The sequence below is a fragment of the Doryrhamphus excisus genome, unplaced genomic scaffold (genome assembly GCF_030265055.1).
Source record: "Doryrhamphus excisus isolate RoL2022-K1 unplaced genomic scaffold, RoL_Dexc_1.0 HiC_scaffold_24, whole genome shotgun sequence".
NCBI classification, from domain to species: Eukaryota; Metazoa; Chordata; class Actinopteri; order Syngnathiformes; family Syngnathidae; genus Doryrhamphus; species Doryrhamphus excisus.
In genome coordinates this window covers 419227-440049 of record NW_026652242.1, presented here as the reverse complement: position 1 = coordinate 440049, position 20823 = coordinate 419227, and the positions used below count along the sequence as shown (strand labels likewise).

Here is a 20823-nt window from a genome sequence, read left to right as displayed (position 1 = left end):
AAATTCAAGCTTTGCTCACAGACAAATTTGAAGCAGCTGGAATGAACAATCTGCACCTCCGAATCTGAGTTTATGGTTCTTGCCCAGAAAAGCATAGCTCACAGCCGTAACGGTATCGTGGTTCGTACTCTGTGTTGTGGCCGCAGCAACCCTGGTCGAATCAGGGTCATGGCAGGTGTGTGTTGCTTTTGGAATTGTATTGTCTGTCCACTTGTGTGGTGATATACAAATACACTAGTTTTGACCACACCTGTATCACATCAGTAAACATCATTAGTAGTGATGAGGTGCCAGGGCTTCGAAGTGTGTGTCGAAAAATCGAGTGGGCACTTCTACAAAGCGTGTACCAAGGCTTGATTCATTTGAGGGAGGGGCCAGAATTGTACCACATGACCTTCACCCATCCATGGTAAGGTTAATAGTACTACATTATAATAGTAACATATTACAGTATAAACAACACAACCATGATGAAGCTAGCCATATCACATGATACATGGCATTTATGGACAAGAAAACATTCAGTATTTTATATATACTGTATATTTTATCTTACACTTTGTAGATTAATCATTCGGTTATACATTTTTTTGTGGTACATAATTTCCAAGAGCCAAAACAGATCAGCATTCAATGCATCACACATGAAGATACATCCGCCTGTAATTCGATCCACGGCCAGCAGGTGGTTTCGTGTGCACATGAAGATTCAAGAAATGAATCCATTCTCTAACCAGTTGACTAAAATGGTTCCAAGCCTCATGGGGCTTCATTGCTGATGCTAATGATTCATTAGCATGCTGTAAGATTTTAGTTTTTAAAATGGCCTCTTACGAGCCCAGGATAGCCATAGCCTCTGAAGCGCACCCCAGACCAGACAGTCCAACAGTATTTTCCCCAGCACACACACAACAGGCCTTCCGCCCAGCAATTCACCAGCCCCTTTTACCCATGAAGGGCCAACCATAATTCCCCAATGAGAGGGTGAGGCAATTTATCTAAAAGGTACCATATTTACAATTTCAACACTTTTCTTTTATGTTCCAAAAGCCTTTCAATATTAGCACACTTAAGTTCCACTTTCTGGATACATTTTAAGCACTAGACTACATTTAACTACATTTACCCAGAAACTATACAGTTAACCCCCCCCACCCCCTCCTCCAGGTGACACTTGGGAGAGTCCAATCAAGGTGATCAGCCTCTAGCCTGCACTCCCATGGGCGCACCTCCATGCTTGTGCCCCGATCAATCACCTTCTCGTAAGAAAGGAGAAACTGATGAGAAATTAGGAACCAAACCAATGACTTCTAAATGAAAACTAACTAAGGTGGCAATGAAACAACTTAAATGGCAAACAAATATAATTAAAGTACTAACCAGGATGTATGTGTAAATAACAAAAGCCAGCTATATACACAAATAGGAAACATGGCCGTGTGTAGGTGGGGCATACACCTGATCAAAGAGGGATGATTGGCAGCTCCCTCACACATGCAATCAATCAAAGTATAAGGTACGATGTCGGAGATCAAGAACGCTTTTGTTGGCAAGAAAAAGCCATAACATACCATGTGGAGAATACAGGTATCAAACCCACTATCTCCTGCATGTAAAGCAAGAGCTCTGTCCTTTGAGTTCATTCCCGCCGGTGCACAAGAAGGCTGCCACAGTTTCTGCAACACCAAAACACTAATTAAGACTCATTTGGAGTCAGCCCCAATCTGCCCCCACTTCGGACACATCGTCGTGTTTCATTGTTTGGCAACTGCTTTGTGACTTCACCAGTCCCCTTAAAAGCCCCTTCCTTCAGGTTTCCATAGTGTAGTGGTTATCACGTTTGCCTCACACGCAAAAGGTCCCCAGTTCAAAACTGGGTGGAAACATGGCCTTTCAAGACCTCCTTTTACAAAAAAATCAAGATGACAAATAAGAACAAGGATATGTGCTTGATGTCTGAAGGTGTGTACACAAGCATCCATCCCCAGTTTGGACACACAATCCATATTTCCCGGATGACTGATGGGCTAGGAATACATAACAGGTCGGTGTTCGAGGACCTGATGGACCGCGAGGGTTCATCACGTAAAAGAAATTCAGAAAAATAAGAAGGCCCACAACCCCTAAGGCATTTAAAAACCATTAAGAGAACCTTCAAATGGATCCTGAAACATACAGGGAAAGATATCTTTCAGATGTATCAATAAAAAAGCTGAATCCCCAATATGGGGCTCCAACCCACGACCATGAGATTAAGAGTCTCATACTCTACGGCTGAGCTAATCAGGCCTTTTACTGCTCTAGATATAATTTTTTGTTCTGTTTTTATTGATGTGGCCATCCTGATGTTTGATCAATTCCACAGCTGACCTAGTTTCTCAGGGAACAGAAGGAGCGAGACCTGTAGGGTCAGGATGGCCGAGTGGTCGAAGGCGCTGCATTCAGGTTGCAGTCTCTAATGAGGCGTGTGTTCAAATCCCACTTCTGACAGTGCGGGGCCGCAAGTCTTTCCAGTTCCAGTTAAAAGCCCGGCTCCTCATGTAGTTTCCATAAAGTACCAAGGTATTGTCCTGTTGCCCTTGTATTTTGAGGGCAAAAGGAGGCGTTTGCAAGAGGACCTCAGACCTGGTCACCTGAACAGGGACTTGAATCCGGGACACTCAGATCAAAAGTTTCATGTTCGGGACCAAATGGTCCTTCGAGCCGAATATCTTCCCAGTGACCTGCAAGATCCAGAGGGAGGCAGGGATGTTCTGTGCCTCCATTGTCGAGGCGGCAGTGGCCCTAAGGTGGTCAGGGCCTGTCGTGGCGGTAATCCTAGAACCCGTTGGTAAGGGATGCCGTCAAGCTGAAGGAGTTCTATTGGGCCTTTTTGGCTCATGGGACTTCAGCTGACAGGAACCGACAGACCAAGCGGTCCGCGGCTTTGGCATTCGCTGAGGCAAAAACTCTGACATGGGAGGAGTTTGGAGAAGCCATGGAGAAGGACTTCCGGACGGCTTCGAAGAGATTCTGGATCCGGCGTCTCAGGAAAGGAAAGCAGTACACAGTGAAGACGCTGTCAAACGCTTGGCTGTACTCATTCGCACCAAAGCAACAAGACCTTCGATAGCTCAGTTGGAAGAGCGGAGGACTGTAGTGGTTCAAGCTGGCATCCTTAGGTCGCTGGTTCAAGTCCGGCTCGAAGGACAAGCTGTTTCTTGTGTTATGTCTGCCGGCAAAGAATGGCAATACCGTCTTGTCTGAAGGACCTCCGCTTCCCTGTCAATGGAGTTGGACTTGAGTCTTTGTCACGCAGTCTGACATTGGCAAACGGAGTAATTCTGATTGAGTGATCATTTGAGTGTCTATTTGAATACGTTTCATCTCAACTCCTGTTGGAAAAGGACAGCCATTTCCGTGAGAGCACAAGACCCCTGGATTGTACCCGAAAATACTTTGCACTCATCAGAGAGTAAAGTTGTTGTCCTGGTTTGCAAAGCCTCCATTGTTACGCCAGAAGGTGCCAGTCACATCCAAAACAAAGGGTTCCATGGTGTAATGGTTAGCACTCTGGACTCTGAATCCAGTGGTCCAAGTTCAAGTCTTGGTGGAACCTACTTGCCCTGCAGCAATTGAGTGTTTGGACTGAGTCTTCCTGTAAGAGTATGATGACTTATTGACTTAATCTACAAATAAGTGGTAACTGTGGATCAGGATGAGGTCCCCAAAACGACGCCAATGTCTGTGACAGCTGATGTCAAGCTGATCAGAAGATACTTGGTTTGTGTGCGGGGCCACAAGTCTTTCCAGTTCCAGTTAAAAGCCAGTCTCCTCATGTAGTTTCCGTAGAGTACCAAGGGATTATCCTGTTGCCCTCGTAGTTTGAGGGCAAAAAGGAGGCGTTTGCAAGTGGACTTCAGACCTGGTCACCTGAACAGGGACTTGAATCCAGTTTCATGTTCAGGTGACAGGCTCAACCTTTGTCTTGTCTGACCATGAACAAGATATTTGGCTTGTCCATGTGGGCTGTTTAAGACCTCAGTCCATCTTGGAGGTGGAAATTTCGGGACCAGGGCTTCTTCATCTCAACAAGGACAAGTCTAGAGAACACGGCCAGGATTAGGTTTGGGGTATTTGTCTGACGCTGATGGATAGATCCTGGACTCAATTCTGATCCCAACATCTCTTCGACAAAAAATGTATTACGGAAAAGGATTCCTATGAGAATGCAGGTATCAATTCTGCTACTTCTCACATGCTAAGCGAGCACTCTACCATTTGAGCTAATTCCCCTGCTGTTGCAGCGTTGGCAGAGAAGGTCCAGTCTCAGAACTATTTTGGTTCCTTTGCTGGACTACGTCAAAGCGACACAGTCTCTGCCTTTCAGAGTGCTCCCATAAAGCAGTCCCTGGTGGTCTAGTGGCTAGGATTGAGTCGCCAGATGGTCAACCTCCCACCTGTAGGCAGACTCGTCGCCCACATTACTGAGGCCACATCGGCGATGACGACAGGACTTGGCACAGACGTAGCTTCACCCTTCCCCCACTTTTGGCACCAACTGAAAAAGCAAGAACCAAAAACTCTGACTTGGAGGTGCTGATTGCTGCTTCCAGTTGCTTCCTATTCGTCTGTGAGCAACACCGGAATTTTAGAGTCAGGTTCATTGAAAAGGTTTGCAAGCTAGCCAGGACCAGCGGCATCCACCTGCAGGAGGATTTGGTGGTCCTTCTCCAACTGGACAACATCTGCCACAGTCCAGGGCGGTGGCAACTTCTGATTGGCCGGCCTATGCCGCATCTGCACAATCTGAAATATGTCAACAACTAGGCAGGAAGAGAAGGGGGCTTTTTGCAGCTGCGCCGTTCTAAGACGCGCTTAAAATGGTAGACCAACAGGGAGTATGATAATTAATCTCAAGTCTATAATTTATTGATGTGTTTTATTCGTATTTCTGTCGTCAGTCGCTTCAGGATGACAGCAGTTCGCAGATAGCGCTTAAAGATGACCCTAACCGTTCGACCGAGGACCAACCCAAATTCTCCACTCAAAACCTGTCCAAATGTCAGTTTCCTGACCGGGAATCGAACGTTATGGCTGCACTCTGAGAGACTGTGTCACTTTGACGTACTCCAGCAAAGGAACCAAAATAGTTGTTAGACTGGACCTTCTCTGCCAACGCTGCTCCAGCAGGGGAATTAGCTCAAATGGTAAAGCGCTCGCTTAGCATGTGAAAGGTAGTGGGATCAATGCGTTCTACATAATCTCTTTTGTTTTTTGTGATGAAATTTTCCCAAGTAGCGCTTGCTTAGCATGTGAGAGGTAGGGGGATCAATGCCCACAGTCTCCAAGGAGTTATTTGCCCTTTGTAGAAGAGAAGTTGGGATTGGATCTACATCCGACAAATACCTAAAACCAGAACAAAATTCTCAGCGATGACTGAACATCTTGCTCCTTCTGTTCGTTGAGAAACTAGGACAGCTGAGGAATTGATCAAACATCAGGAAGGCAACATCAATAACAACAAAACAAAAAATGATGTTCAGGGCATAAAAAGGCCCGATTAGCTCAGTCGATAGAGAATGAGACTCTTAATCTCAGTGTCGTTTGTTCAAGCCCCACATTGGGCGATTCAGCACTTTTATTGATACATCTTGAAGGTGATTATTCATTATATTGTTTTAGTTTATTATACTCATCTCACAGTTTGTCTTGATACACCCACATGCCCGCATGGCTGTACTCTGAAAGGCAGAGACTGTGTCGCTTTGATGTACTCCAGCAAAGGAACCAAAATAGTTATGAGACTGGACCTTCCCTGCCAACAGCAGCGGAATTAGCTCAAATGGTAGAGCGCTCGCTTAGCATGTGAGAGGTTGCGGGATCAATGCCCGCATTCTCCATAGTCTCTTCTGTTTTTTGTGATTAAATGTTCCAAGTACCGAACACTAATCTGGGCCCCAATCCCGATATCTAGGCCAAATACAGCCATAGGTATCACCCTAAACCCAGTCCTAACTGCATTCTCCAGTCTAGCACCTTGTCTTGTCTTGTTTTGGGATCAATGCCCGCAGTCTCCTAGGAGTTCTTGGCCTTTTGTAGAATAGATGTTGGGATTGGATCTACCCCTTAGCATTCGACAAATACCCCAAACCCGGGGAATTGCCTCAAATGGTAAAGTGCTTGCTTAGCATGCGAGAAGTAGCAGAATCCATACCCGCATTCTCCAAGGAATCCTTTGTATTTTGTAAAAGAGATGTCGGGATCGGAAATGAGTCCACGATCGATCCCTCAGCATCAGACAAATACCCCAAACCTAATCCTGGCCATGTTCTGTAGACTAGTCTCTTGTCATGGCATAATGAAGAATCCCAGTCCGTGATTTATTGTTCTAAAGTAGCGCTTCAAGGTGACCCCAACCATTCCACAGAGGCCGAAGACAAATCCTATCTCCAGGAAAAACCAATCCAGCCGCAGCAGTGAGAGCACTGAATCCTAGCCACTAGACCACCAGGGACTGCTTTTGGTCTGCACTCAGACCACAGGAGGAAGATAAAAGAGATTGGTTTCACATTTAAAACTTCTCCTCACTGCCTGAACAAGGACTTGAACCCTGGACCCTCAGATTAAAAGTCTGATGCTCTACCAGCTTAGCTATCCAGGCCGTTGATAAACGAGGACAACTCAATGAAGACAAAATCTTCTGGCATACTGTACTTGTCCTTGCAGAGATGAAGAAGCCCCGGTCCCGAAATGTCCACCTCCAAGATGGACGGAGGTCTTAAACTGCCCACATGGACAAGCCAAATATCTTTTGGACAAAAAGAGTTCATGGTCAGACAAGACAAAGGTTGAGCCTGTCACCTCAACATGAAACGTTTGATCTGAGTGTCCGGGATTCAAGTCCCTGTTCAGGTACCAGGTCTGAGGTCCACTTGCAAACGCCTCCGTTTTGCCCTCAAAATACGAGGGCAACAGGACAATCCCTTGGTACTTTATGGAAACTACATGAGTAGCCTGGCTTTTAACTGGAACTGGAAAGACTTGTGGCCCTGCACACAAACCAAGTATCTTCTGATCAGCTGATCCTTGACATCAGCTGTCACAGACATTGGCGTCGTTTGGGGACCTCATCCTGATCCATGGTTACCACTGATTTGTAGAGTAAATCAATAAGTCATCATATTCTTACTGTTAAGGAAGACACAGTCCAAACACTCGATTGCTGCAGGGCAAGTCGGTTCCACCAAGACTTTATACCATGGAACCCTTTGTTTTGGATGACTGGCACCTTCTGGCATAACAATGGAGGCATTGCAAACCAGGACACCAACTTTACTCTTTGATGAGCGCAAAGTATTTTGGGGTACAATCCAAGGGTCTTGTGCTCTCCAACAGGAGTTGAGATGAAACGTATTCAAATAGACAAACTGCATTGGCCACTCATTCAGAATTTCTCGGTTTGCCAATTTCAGACTGTGTGACAAAGACTCAAGTCCAACTCCATTGACAGGGAAGGTGAGGTCCTTCAGAAAAGACGGTATTGCCATTCTTTCCAGACACAACATAAGCAAAAGGCTTGTCTTTCGAGACGGACTTGAACTAGCGACCTAAGGATGCCAGCTAGAACCACTACAGTCTTCCGCTCTTCCAACTGACCTATGGAAGGTCTTGTTGTTTTGGGGTGAGTGAGTACAGCCGGGCGTTCGACGATGTCTCATTGAGGTTCTCTAACGCGCTGTGGCTGGGAATGCCACTATGGACAGGATTTGGATTAGATAATCAAGTATTGTGGTGGAGAGTCTGAGGTGGAAAGTCTCAGGTGGAGACTTTCTGATCGAATTCAGAGGTCATCAGTTGGTCCCGAAAACTGTCTGGGCACTTTTTTCACGATGAAAGGTATGAAAACAGCCCTGCTGCATTGGCCAGGAATCAGATCCGGGTCTCCCACGCGGATCGATCGTGGATTCATTTCCGGTCCCAACATCTCTTCTACAAAAGGCAAAGAACTCCCAGGAGACTGCGGACATTGATCCCACAACAAGACAAGACAAGGTGCTAGACAGGAGAATGCTAGACAGGACAATGCTAGACAGGACTGGGTTTAGGGTGATACCTATAGCTGTATTTGGCCTCGATATCGGGATTGGGGCCCGGATTAGTGTTCGGTACTTGGGAACATTTAATCACAAAAAAGAAAAGTGCTTTTTGAGAATGCGGGCATTGATCCCGCTACCTCTCACATGCTAAGCAAGCGCGCTACCCTGCTGATGCATTGTTGGCAGAGAAGGTCCAGTCTCATTCCTATTTTGGTTCCTTTGCTGGAGTACGTCAACGCGACACAGTCTCTGCCTTTCTGACTGCAGCCACGATGCAGTCCCTGGTGCTCTAGTGGCGGATTTGGGTTGGTCCTTGGTCGAACAGTTCGGGTAATCTTGAAGCGCTATCTGTGAACTGCTGTCATCCTGAGGCGACTGAATAAAACATCAATAAATGATGGACTTGAGTTTCTGGTAAGTACTACACAACAAGATAAGGTGCTGGACTGGAGAAGGCAGTTAGGACTGGGTTTAGGGTTAGGCCTAAGGCTGTATTTGGCATAGAAATTGGTATTGGGGCTCAGATTATTGTTTGGTACATGGGAACAATAAATCACGGACTGGGTTTCTTCACTATTACATGACAAGAGACTGGTCTAGAGAACACGGCCAGGATTAGGTTTGGGGTATTTGTCTGATGCTGATGGATAGATCCTGAAATCAATTTTGTCATCTCTTCTACAAAAAACAGATTTTGGAAAAGGATTCCTTGGCGAATGCGGGTATCAATTCTGTAGGGTTACGATTCGGGTAGAGCAAACCCGTCTCACTAGAACAAGACCTCTCTCAATCTTTTTCTCCAAGTGCTCAGCTGTGTTGTACAATCTGACAGTCCTTTGATGCCAAGTCATTCCAGTCGTGGATAATGGACCTGACCAGGAAAATGCCAGCTGTGGGATTTCAACCAGTGATACAACTAATTTAACTAATTGATGTCCCTGTGAGAACAGCCACCTACATTCAGTGGACACTCAGCAGAGGAGGGGAAAAGATAGTTGGTCAAATTACAAGCCTAGCAAAGAGGGGCTTGTTTGTTCAATTCCTGCAGTCCTCTTCTGGTATTTCCATGACTCTGGTTTTCATACTTTTCATCCGAGGTCATGTTGAAGTACAAAGAATGTTTTCCGGAGAAACGCAAGACCCCAGGATGCAATAGGTCTGCTTTGTACACTTCTCAGCAGCGGTCATGTTGAAAAGCACCCCTGGTTTACGCCACTTCAAGATGCAAGAAGCTGTCAGAAGTGGGATTCGAACCCACGCCTCATTAGAGACTGCAACCTGAATGCAGCGCCTTTGACCGCTCGGCCATCCTGACCCTCCATGTCTTGCTCCTTCTGTCCCCTGAGAAACTAGGTCAGTTGTGGACTTGATCAAACATCAGGATGGCCACATCAATAAAAACAGAGCAAAAAATCATATATAGAGCAGCAAAAGGCCTGATTAGCTCAGTCGGTAGAGCATGAGACTCTTAATCTCATGGTAGTTGGTTGGAGCCCCACATTGGGCGATTCAGCACTTTTATTGATACATCTGAAAGATATCTTTCATGTTGAAAATTGTTCAACATGCAGAAAACATTTCATTCCAAATACACAAAAACAAGTCTTTTGACCAAAGGCCTGGGGGCTCACTTCGTAGGGCATCAGACTTTTAATCTGAGGGTCAAGAGTTCAAGTCCCTTCAAAGATCAAGCACATATCCTTGTTCCCATTTGTCACCTTGATTTTTTGTAAAAGAAGGACTTGGAAGGCCATGTTTCCACCCAGTTTCGAACTGGGGACCTTTTGCGTGTGAGGCAAACGTGACAACCACTATACTATGGAAACCCAACGGAAGGGGCTTTTAAGGGGACTGGCGAAGTCACAAAGCAGTTGCCAAACAATGGACGATGTGTCCAAAGTGGGGGCAGATTGACAATTGTCCAAATTGACAAAGATTTCTCCTTTGTAGGGAAAATTGTTCCAGAAATAATGCGCTTTTCTTCAACAAAACAAGACATCACAATCGCGGCTTGAAAGAAACACCTTAGCCACCCTCGGGCTCACCTTGATATCTCTGTGGACTCAACTTGTGCCCTTGGAGTCAATGGTTTGGCTTGTAACCTTCTCTAACCTTGTCTGGGTGCATATAAGTACTAGCATAGAAGTGTTTCAAATGTACTTCTTCCCTGAGATCATATTTCTCCTCTCTTGTAGAGAAGTATTGGATGACATTTTTAGCTAATTGCTTATTTTTAGCCTTATGCATTGAGTTTCTGGTAAGTACTACACAACAAGATAAGGTGCTCGACTGGAGAAGGCAGTTAGGACTGGGTTTAGGGTTAGACCTAAGGCTTTTTTGGCATAGAAATCGGGACTTGGGATCAGATTAGTGTTTGGTACTTGGGAACAATAAATCACGGACTGGGTTTATTCACGATTGCATTACAAGAGACTCGTCTAGAGAACACGGCCAGGTGGACTCAACGTGTGCCCTTGAGGTCACTGGTTTGTCTTGTAACCTCATCTCTGGCCTTTTGAAGAATGAAGCCAGCCAATAAGCCTTTTCAAACTGTTTGCCAAGTCGCAACATGAACAGGGATTGTGCTGAATCCCAGGCTTGAATCAGGGACCTTCAGAACGTCAGTCTAACACTCTCCCAAGTGAGTATTTCAGCTTTTAAGGTGGCGTTCTGCTTTTTCAGTCATTTGCTAAAAGTGGGGGCAGTGGGAAGCTGTGTCTGTGCCACGTATGTTGCTGTGTACCTGGTCCAGTGTGTTCTCAACTTGGGTTGGAATGTCCCCATGCTGGTAACGGGTGGGGAATACAGTCCGTTGATGAGGATACAGAAAAGGTACAGAAAATGGATGGTTTTCATTGGTTGACGTCCCCAGATATATAGTGTAGTGGACAGTATCACCCCCTGTCATGTGGAAAACTGGTGCACAATTCCCAGACATGGAGTTCCTGTTTTGTATGTCACAGTGTGACATATAACCTTCAGTAGGGTTACGATTCGGGTAGAGCAAACCCGAAGACCTCTCTCAATCTTTTTCTCCAAGCGCTCAGCTGTGTTGTACAATATGACAGTCCTTTGATGCCAAGTCATTCCAGTCGTGGATAATGGACCTGACCAGGAAAATACCAGTTGTGGGATTTCAACCAGTGATACAACTAATTTAACTAATTGATGTCCCTGCGAGAACAGCCACCTACATTCAGTGGACACTCAGCAGAGGAGGGGAAAAGATAGTTGGTCAAATTACAAGCCTAGCAAAGAGGGGCTTGTTTGTTCAATTCCTGCAGTCCTCTTCTGGTATTTCCATGACTCTGGTTTTCATACTTTTCATCCGAGGTCATGTTGAAGTACAAAGAGTGTTTTCCGGAGAAACGCAAGACCCCAGGATGCAATAGGTCTGCTTTGTACACTTTTCAGCAGCGGTCATGTTGAAAAGCACCCCTGGTTTACTGGGTGACGCCACTTCAAGATGCAAGAAGCTGTCAGAAGTGGGATTCGAACCCACGCCTCATTAGAGACTGCAACCTGAATGCAGCGCCTTCGACCGCTCGGCCATCCTGACCTTCCAGGTTTTGCTCCTTCTCTCCCCTGAGAAACTAGGTCAGTTGTGGAATTGATCAAACATCAGGATGGCCACATCAATAAAAACAGAACAAAAAATGATATCTAGAGCAGAAAAAGGCCTGGTTAGCTCAGTCAGTAGAGCATGAGACTCTTAATCTCATGGTAGTTGGTTGGAGCCCTACATTGGGTGATTCAGCACTTTTACATCTGAAAGATATCTTTCCTGTTGAAAACTGTTCAACATGCAGAACACATTTCATTCCAAATACACAAAAACAAGTCCTTTGACCAAAGGCCTGGGGGCTACCTTCGTAGGGCATCAGACTTTAAATCTGAGTGTCAAGAGTTCAAGTCCCTTCAGAGATCAAGCACAAGTCCTTGTTCCTATTTGTCACCTTAACTTTTTTTTGTAAAAGAAGGACTTGAATGGCCATGTTTCCACCCAGTTTCGAACTGGGGACCTTTTGCGTGTTAGGCAAACGTGATAACCGCTACACTATGGAAACCTGAAGGAAGGGGCTTTTAAGGGGACTGAGCTCAATTTTATTCCACACATTAAAAATGTTACAAAAACAGGATTTTATTTTTCATTTAAAGAATACAGCCAGAGTCCGCCCGTTCCTCTCTCGGGCAAATAGAGAGATGCTGATGCATGCTTTTATTTCCAGTCGTATTGACTATTGCAATGCCCTGCTTTCTGGTCTTCCTAAAAGAAACATCACAAGTCTACAACTTTTACAGAACAACTTTTGCTGCACGTGTGCTGACGAGGACCAGAAGGCAGGCGCATATTACACCGCTTCTAAAATCACTGCATTGGCTCCCTGTATGTTTCAGGATCCATTTGAAGGTTCTCTTAATGGTTTTTAAATGCCTTGGGGGTTGTGGGCCTTCTTATTTTTTCTGAATTTCTTTTACGTTATGAACCCTCGCGGCCCATCAGGTCCTCCAACACCGACCTGTTATGTATTCCCAGCCCATCAGTCATCCGGGAAATATGGATTGTGTGTCCAAACTGGGGATGGATGCTCGTGTATACACCTTCAGACATCAAGCAAATATCCTTGTTCCCATTTGTCATCTTGATTTTTTTGTAAAAGGAGGTCTTGAAAGGCCATGTTTCCACCCAGTTTCGAACTGGGGACCTTTTGCGTGTGAGGCAAACGTGATAACCACTACACTATGGAAACCTGAAGGATGGGGCTTTTAAGGGGACTGGTGAAGTCACAAAGCAGTTGCCAAACAATGAAACACGACGATGTGTCCAAAGTGGGGGCAGATTGACAATTGTCCAAATGGACAAAGATGTCTCCTTTGTAGGGAAAATTGTTCCAGAAATAATGGGCTTTTCTTCAACAAAACAAGACATCACAATCGCGGCTTGAAAGAAACACCTTAGCCACCCTCGGGGTCACTTTGATATCTCAGTGGACTCAACTTGTGCCCCTGGAGTCAATGGTTTGTAACCTCCTCTAACATTGTCTGGATGGCTGGATGTCTGGCCTTTTGAAGAATGAAGTTAAGGTCCTTTCAGCCAGCCAATAAGCCTTTTCAAATTATTTGCCAAGTCACAACATAAACAGGGATTGTTCTGAAAACCGGTCTTGAACCAGGGACCTTTAGAACTTCAGTCTAACGTTCTCCTAAGTGAGTATTTCAGCTTCTCAGGTGGTGTTCTGCTTTTTCAGTCGTGGGTAAAAGTGGGGGCAGGGTGAATCTGTGTCTGTGCCACGTATGTTGCTGTGTACCTGGTCCAGTGTGTTCTCAACTTGGGTTGGAATGTCCCCATGCCGGTAACGGGTGGGGAATACAGTCCGTTGATGAGGATAAGAGCTACAGAAAATAGGAAGGATTTCACTGGTTGAAGTCTCCAGCTACCATAAAAACGGTCATGGGCCACAAGCCTGTTCTGAATTCCGCTTTGGCCAATCGACACTACATCAAGTCAGCAGCAGTCCTTGTTAGTATAGTGGCCAGTATCTCCGCCTGTCACATGGAAGATTACGCGGTTCGATTCCCAGACGGGGAGTTCCTGTTTTGTGTGTCACGTTGAACCTTGAGCAGGGTTGCGGTTGCAACAACCAGTCCGGGAGAACAAGACCTCTATTCATCTTCTTCTCCAAGTGCTCAGCTGTGTTGTACAATCTGACAGTCCTTTGCTACCAAATCATTCCAGTCGTGGATAATGGACCTGACAAGGAAAATGACAGCTGTGGGATTTCAACCAGTGGCTCCTCAGCGAAAGGAGCCTTAATCTGGTGCTTCAGACACTCATCCGCACAACCCAAAACGGTGCCCTGATCAGGAAAAAACTGTGACCTTGTGAGGTTCGCTGACAACGGAGGACACTGAAATGGAGCCGCACAAAGGAGGGTACCTGCACTGTTTACGTGTCCGTCGACCAGGTAGACCGGGATTCGATTGGCGGACTTGGAATTGTTTTTATGTGCAGTGACAGCAGTTCACAGACAGCGCTGAAAGATGACCCGAACCGTTCGACCGAGGACCAAGACAAATCCTATCTCCAGTCAAAACCTAACCAAATGTCAGTTCCCTGACCGGGAATCGGCCGCGGTGGTGAGAGCACCAAGTCCCAGCCACTAGACAACCAGGGACTGCATCATGTCTGCACTCTGAAAGGCAGAGACTGTGTCGCTTTGACGTACTCCAGCAAAGGAACCAAAATAGTTCTGAGACTGGACCTTCTCTGCCAACACTGCATCAGCAGGGGAATTAGCTCAAATGGTAGAGCGCTCGCTTAGCATGTGAGAGGTAGCGGGATCAACGCCCGCATTCTCCATAAACTCCTTTGTTTTTTTGATGAAATGTTCCCAAGTAGCGAATACTAATCCGGGCCCCACTCCCGATATCTAGGCCAAATACAGCCATAGGTATCACCCTAAACTGGATTCAGAGTCCAGAGTGCTAACCATGGAACCCTTTGTTTTGGATGTGACTGGCACCTTCTGGCGTAACAATGGAGGCTTTGCAAACCAGGACAACAACTTTGCTCTCTGATGAGCGCAAAGTATTTTCGGGTACAATCCAGGGGTCTTGTGCTCTCATGGAAATGGCTGTTCTTTTCCAACAGGAGTTGAGATGAAACGTATTCACATAGACACTCAAATGATCACTCAATCAGAATTACTCCGTTTGCCAATTTCAGACTGCGTGACAAAGACTCAAGTCCAACTCCATTGACAGGGAAGCGGAGGTCCTTCAGACAAGACGGTATTGCCATTCTTTGCCGGCAGACATAACACAAGAAGCAGCTTGTCCTTCGAGCCGGACTTGAACCAGCGACCTAAGGATGCCAGCTTGAACCACTACAGTCCTCCGCTCTTCCAACTGAGCTATCGAAGGTCTTGTTGTTTTGGTGCGAATGAGTACAGCCAAGCGTTTGACAGCGTCTTCACTGTGTACTGCTTTCCTTTCCTGAGACGCCGGATCCAGAATCTCTTCGAAGCCGTCCGGAAGTCCATCTCCATGGCTTCTCGAAATTCCTCCCATGTCAGAGTTTTTGGCTCAGCGAATGCCAAAGCCGCGGACCGCTTGGCCTGTCGGTTCCTGTCAGCTGAAGTCCCATGAGCCAAAAAGGCCCAATAGAACTCCTTCAGCTTGACGGCATCCCTCACCAATGGTATCCACCAACGGGTTCTAGGATTACCGCCACGACAGGCCCTGACCACCTTAGGGCCACTGCCGCCTCGACAATGGAGGCACAGAACATCCCTGCCTCCCTCTGGATCTTGCAGGTCACTGGGAAGATATTCGGCTCGAAGGACCATTTAGTCCCGAACATGAAACTTTTGATCTGAGTGTCCCGGATTCAAGTCCCTGTTCAGGTGACCAGGTCTGAGGTCCTCTTGCAAACGCCTCCTTTTGCCCTCAAAATACAAGGACAACACCTTGGTACTTTATGGAAACTACATGAGGAGCCCGGCTTTTAACTGGAACTGGAAAGACTTGCGGCCCCAAACTGTCAGAAGTGGGATTTGAACCCACGCCTCATTAGAGACTGCAACCTGAATGCAGCGCCTTCGACCGCTCGGCCATCCTGACCCTCCAGGTCTCGCTCCTTCTGTTCCCTGAGAAACTAGGTCAGCTGTGGAATTGATCAAACACCAGGATGGCCACATCAATAAAAACAGAACAAAAAATGATATCTAAAGCAGCAAAAGGCCTGATTAGCTCAGTCGGTAGAGAATGAGACTCTTAATCTCATGGTCGTGGGTTCGAGCCCCATATTGGGCGATTCAGCACTTTTATTGATACATCTGAAAGATATCTTTCCTGTTGAAAACTGTTCAACATGCAGAAAACATTTCATTCCAAATACACAAAAACAAATCTTTTGACCAAAGGCCTGGGGGCTCACTTCGTAGGGCATCAGACTTTAAATCTGAGTGTCAAGTCCCTTCAGAGATCAAGCACATGTCCTTGTTCCTATTTGTCACCTTAACTTTTTTTTTGTAAAAGAAGGACTTGAAAGGCCATGTTTCCACCCAGTTTCGAACTGGGGACCTTTTGCGTGTAAGGCAAACGTGATAACCGCTACACTATGGAAACCTGAAGGAAGGGGCTTTTAAGGGGACTGAGCTCAATTTTATTCCACACATTAAAAATGTTACAAAAACAGGATTTTATTTTTCATTTAAAGAATACAGCCAGAGTCCGCCCGTTCCTCTCTCGGGCAAATAGAGAGATGCTGATGCATGCTTTTATTTCCAGTCGTATTGACTATTGCAATGCCCTGCTTTCTGGTCTTCCTAAAAGAAACATCACAAGTCTACAACTTTTACAGAACAACTTTTGCTGCACGTGTGCTGACGAGGACCAGAAGGCAGGCGCATATTACACCGCTTCTAAAATCACTGCATTGGCTCCCTGTATGTTTCAGGATCCATTTGAAGGTTCTCTTAATGGTTTTTAAATGCCTTGGGGGTTGTGGGCCTTCTTATTTTTTCTGAATTTCTTTTACGTTATGAACCCTCGCGGTCCATCAGGTCCTCCAACACCGACCTGTTATGTATTCCCAGCCCATCAGTCATCCGGGAAATATGGATTGTGTGTCCAAACTGGGGATGGATGCTCGTGTATACACCTTCAGACATCAAGCAAATATCCTTGTTCCCATTTGTCATCTTGATTTTTTTGTAAAAGGAGGTCTTGAAAGGCCATGTTTCCACCCAGTTTCGAACTGGGGACCTTTTGCGTGTGAGGCAAACGTGATAACCACTACACTATGGAAACCTGAAGGATGGGGCTTTTAAGGGGACTGGTGAAGTCACAAAGCAGTTGCCAAACAATGAAACACGACGATGTGTCCAAAGTGGGGGCAGATTGACAATTGTCCAAATGGACAAAGATGTCTCCTTTGTAGGGAAAATTGTTCCAGAAATAATGGGCTTTTCTTCAACAAAACAAGACATCACAATCGCGGCTTGAAAGAAACACCTTAGCCACCCTCGGGGTCACTTTGATATCTCGGTGGACTCAACTTGTGCCCCTGGAGTCAATGGTTTGTAACCTCCTCTAACATTGTCTGGATGGCTGGATGTCTGGCCTTTTGAAGAATGAAGTTAAGGTCCTTTCAGCCAGCCAATAAGCCTTTTCAAATTATTTGCCAAGTCACAACATAAACAGGGATTGTTCTGAAAACCGGTCTTGAACCAGGGACCTTTAGAACTTCAGTCTAACGTTCTCCTAAGTGAGTATTTCAGCTTCTCAGGTGGTGTTCTGCTTTTTCAGTCGTGGGTAAAAGTGGGGGCAGGGTGAATCTGTGTCTGTGCCACGTATGTTGCTGTGTACCTGGTCCAGTGTGTTCTCAACTTGGGTTGGAATGTCCCCATGCCGGTAACGGGTGGGGAATACAGTCCGTTGATGAGGATAAGAGCTACAGAAAATAGGAAGGATTTCACTGGTTGAAGTCTCCAGCTACCATAAAAACGGTCATGGGCCACAAGCCTGTTCTGAATTCCGCTTTGGCCAATCGACACTACATCAAGTCAGCAGCAGTCCTTGTTAGTATAGTGGCCAGTATCTCCGCCTGTCACATGGAAGATTACGCGGTTCGATTCCCAGACGGGGAGTTCCTGTTTTGTGTGTCACGTTGAACCTTGAGCAGGGTTGCGGTTGCAACAACCAGTCCGGGAGAACAAGACCTCTATTCATCTTCTTCTCCAAGTGCTCAGCTGTGTTGTACAATCTGACAGTCCTTTGCTACCAAATCATTCCAGTCGTGGATAATGGACCTGACAAGGAAAATGACAGCTGTGGGATTTCAACCAGTGGCTCCTCAGCGAAAGGAGCCTTAATCTGGTGCTTCAGACACTCATCCGCACAACCCAAAACGGTGCCCTGATCAGGAAAAAACTGTGACCTTGTGAGGTTCGCTGACAACGGAGGACACTGAAATGGAGCCGCACAAAGGAGGGTACCTGCACTGTTTACGTGTCCGTCGACCAGGTAGACCGGGATTCGATTGGCGGACTTGGAATTGTTTTTATGTGCAGTGACAGCAGTTCACAGACAGCGCTGAAAGATGACCCGAACCGTTCGACCGAGGACCAAGACAAATCCTATCTCCAGTCAAAACCTAACCAAATGTCAGTTCCCTGACCGGTGTTAGGGTTAAACCCAAAACATTATCACCCACTGTGAAAGAAGACACAAAGACGTGAGATATAGGCTTGCAAGGAGAGTGATCAGAGACTGTTCAGTAACATTCATCCAACCTACTCTGAAAAACAGTCTCTGCTCTCCTTCTTTTATTAAAGTTTAGGTGTGCCCTATTACATAGGTCTCAATCGTCTAAGGGAGGGGGAACAGTTCACACGGTTGAGACTGGTTTCAACATCAAGCAAGCATATTTTGAGAAAGCAAAGACAGATAGGAGACATCAAGCTTATTTTGAGAAAGCAGAATGTCTCAAGGAGACATCCTGTTATTGAGTGTCTAAAGGAATGTGATGAGTTATGCAAACGTGTGATCTATGTGCATGTAATAGTAACTTGGATAATATGAAGCAAGCTTATTGAATTTGATTACATGATATATACAGCTTTATTCCAACTACCGGGAATCGAACAACGGCCGCGGTGGTGAGAGCACCAAGTCCCAGCCACTAGACAACCAGGGACTGCATCATGTCTGCACTCTGAAAGGCAGAGACTGTGTCGCTTTGACGTACTCCAGCAAAGGAACCAAAATAGTTCTGAGACTGGACCTTCTCTGCCAACACTGCATCAGCAGGGGAATTAGCTCAAATGGTAGAGCGCTCGCATTCTCCATGAACTCCTTTGTTTTTTGATGAAATGTTCCCAAGTAGCGAATACTAATCCGGGCCCCAATCCCGATATCTAGGCCAAATACAGCCATAGGTATCACCCTAAACTGGATTCAGAGTCCAGAGTGCTAACCATTACACCATGGAACCCTTTGTTTTGGATGTGACTGGCACCTTCTGGCGTAACAATGGAGGCTTTGCAAACCAGGACAACAACTTTACTCTCTGATGAGCGCAAAGTATTTTCGGGTACAATCCAGGGGTCTTGTGCTCTCATGGAAATGGCTGTTCTTTTCCAACAGGAGTTGAGATGAAACGTATTCAAATAGACACTCAAATGATCACTCAATCAGAATTACTCCGTTTGCCAATTTCAGACTGCGTGACAAAGACTCAAGTCCAACTCCATTGACAGGGAAGCGGAGGTCCTTCAGACAAGACGGTATTGCCATTCTTTGCTGGCAGACATAACACAAGAAACAGCTTGTCTTTCGAGCCGGACTTGAACCAGCGACCTAGGGATGCCAGCTTGAACCACTACAGTCCTCCGCTCTTCCAACTGAGCTATCGAAGGTCTTGTTGCTTTGGTGCGAATGAGTACAGCCAAGCGTTTGACAGCGTCTTCACTGTGTACTGCTTTCCTTTCCTGAGACGCCGGATCCAGAATCTCTTCGAAGCCGTCCGGAAGTCCTTCTCCATGGCTTCTCCAAACTCCTCCCATGTCAGAGTTTTTGGCTCAGCGAATGCCAAAGCCGCGGACCGCTTGGCCTGTCGGTTCCTGTCAGCTGAAGTCCCATGAGCCAAAAAGGCCCAATAGAACTCCTTCAGCTTGACGGCATCCCTCACCAACGGTATCCACCAACGGGTTCTAGGATTACCGCCACGACAGGCCCTGACCACCTTAGGGCCACTGCCGCCTCGACAATGGAGGCACAGAACATCCCTGCCTCCCTCTGGATCTTGCAGGTCACTGGGAAGATATTTGGCTCGAAGGACCATTTGGTCCCGAACATGAAACTTTTGATCTGAGTGTCCTGGATTCAAGTCCCTGTTCAGGTGACCAGGTCTGAGGTCCTCTTGCAAACGCCTCCTTTGCCCTCAAAATACAAGGACAACACCTTGGTACTTTATGGAAACTACATGAGGAGCCGGGCTTTTAACTGGAACTGGAAAGACTTGCGGCCCCAAACTGTCAGAAGTGGGATTTGAACCCACGCCTCATTAGAGACTGCAACCTGAATGCAGCGCCTTCGACCGCTCGTCCATCCTGACCCTCCAGGTCTCGCTCCTTCTGTTCCCTGAGAAACTAGGTCAGCTGTGGAATTGATCAAACATCAGGATGGCCACATCAATAAAAACAGAACAAAAAATGATATCTAGAGCAGCAAAAGGCCTGATTAGCTCAGTCGGTAGAGCATGAGACTCTTAATCTCATGGTCGTGGGTTCGCGCCCCATATTGGGCGATTCAGCACTTTTATTGATACATCTGAAAGATATCTTTCCTGTTGAAAACTGTTCAACATGCAGAAAACATTTCATTCCAAATACACAAAAACAAGTCTTTTGACCAAAGGCCTGGGGGCTCACTTCGTAGGGCATCAGACTTTAAATCTGAGTGTCAAGAGTTCAAGTCCCTTCAGAGATCAAGCACAAGTCCTTGTTCCTATTTGTCACCTTAACTTTTTTTGTAAAAGAAGGACTTGAATGGCCATGTTTCCACCCAGTTTCAAATTGGGAACCTTTTGCGTGTTAGGCAAACGTGGTAACCGCTACACTATTGTTAGGGTTAAACCCAAAACATTATCACCCACTGTGAAAGAAGACACAAAGACGTGAGATATAGGCTTGCAAGGAGAGTGATCAGAGACTGTTCAGTAACATTCATCCAACCTACT

At 46.1% G+C, this 20823-nt stretch overlaps 15 non-coding genes across 15 annotated transcripts; 4 read left to right on the top strand and 11 right to left on the bottom strand.

Annotated features, from left to right (window-relative positions):
- Positions 1 to 1813: 1813 nt before the first annotated feature.
- On the top strand, positions 1814 to 1886 carry trnav-cac (transfer RNA valine (anticodon CAC)). The gene has a single exon. It is a non-coding gene; the product is annotated as a tRNA-Val (tRNA).
- Positions 1887 to 2408: 522 nt separating this feature from the next.
- Positions 2409 to 2490, top strand: trnal-cag (transfer RNA leucine (anticodon CAG)). The gene has a single exon. It is a non-coding gene; the product is annotated as a tRNA-Leu (tRNA).
- A 612-nt stretch (positions 2491 to 3102) lies between these two features.
- Positions 3103 to 3189, top strand: trnay-gua (transfer RNA tyrosine (anticodon GUA)). The gene is given in 2 exon segments: positions 3103 to 3139; positions 3154 to 3189. It is a non-coding gene; the product is annotated as a tRNA-Tyr (tRNA).
- Positions 3190 to 3526: 337 nt separating this feature from the next.
- trnaq-cug (transfer RNA glutamine (anticodon CUG)) lies at positions 3527 to 3598 on the top strand. Its single transcript has one exon. It is a non-coding gene; the product is annotated as a tRNA-Gln (tRNA).
- Positions 3599 to 9311: 5713 nt separating this feature from the next.
- On the bottom strand, positions 9312 to 9393 carry trnal-cag (transfer RNA leucine (anticodon CAG)). Its single transcript has one exon. It is a non-coding gene; the product is annotated as a tRNA-Leu (tRNA).
- Positions 9394 to 9831: 438 nt separating this feature from the next.
- On the bottom strand, positions 9832 to 9904 carry trnav-cac (transfer RNA valine (anticodon CAC)). The gene has a single exon. It is a non-coding gene; the product is annotated as a tRNA-Val (tRNA).
- A 1651-nt stretch (positions 9905 to 11555) lies between these two features.
- On the bottom strand, positions 11556 to 11637 carry trnal-cag (transfer RNA leucine (anticodon CAG)). Its single transcript has one exon. It is a non-coding gene; the product is annotated as a tRNA-Leu (tRNA).
- A 435-nt stretch (positions 11638 to 12072) lies between these two features.
- On the bottom strand, positions 12073 to 12145 carry trnav-aac (transfer RNA valine (anticodon AAC)). The gene has a single exon. It is a non-coding gene; the product is annotated as a tRNA-Val (tRNA).
- Positions 12146 to 12756: 611 nt separating this feature from the next.
- Positions 12757 to 12829, bottom strand: trnav-cac (transfer RNA valine (anticodon CAC)). Its single transcript has one exon. It is a non-coding gene; the product is annotated as a tRNA-Val (tRNA).
- A 2086-nt stretch (positions 12830 to 14915) lies between these two features.
- trnay-gua (transfer RNA tyrosine (anticodon GUA)) lies at positions 14916 to 15002 on the bottom strand. Its single transcript is given in 2 exon segments — positions 14916 to 14951; positions 14966 to 15002. It is a non-coding gene; the product is annotated as a tRNA-Tyr (tRNA).
- A 617-nt stretch (positions 15003 to 15619) lies between these two features.
- Positions 15620 to 15701, bottom strand: trnal-cag (transfer RNA leucine (anticodon CAG)). The gene has a single exon. It is a non-coding gene; the product is annotated as a tRNA-Leu (tRNA).
- Positions 15702 to 16135: 434 nt separating this feature from the next.
- On the bottom strand, positions 16136 to 16208 carry trnav-uac (transfer RNA valine (anticodon UAC)). The gene has a single exon. It is a non-coding gene; the product is annotated as a tRNA-Val (tRNA).
- A 611-nt stretch (positions 16209 to 16819) lies between these two features.
- trnav-cac (transfer RNA valine (anticodon CAC)) lies at positions 16820 to 16892 on the bottom strand. Its single transcript has one exon. It is a non-coding gene; the product is annotated as a tRNA-Val (tRNA).
- A 2522-nt stretch (positions 16893 to 19414) lies between these two features.
- trnay-gua (transfer RNA tyrosine (anticodon GUA)) lies at positions 19415 to 19501 on the bottom strand. Its single transcript is given in 2 exon segments — positions 19415 to 19450; positions 19465 to 19501. It is a non-coding gene; the product is annotated as a tRNA-Tyr (tRNA).
- A 616-nt stretch (positions 19502 to 20117) lies between these two features.
- Positions 20118 to 20199, bottom strand: trnal-cag (transfer RNA leucine (anticodon CAG)). The gene has a single exon. It is a non-coding gene; the product is annotated as a tRNA-Leu (tRNA).
- Between the last annotated feature and the right edge of the window lie 624 nt (positions 20200 to 20823).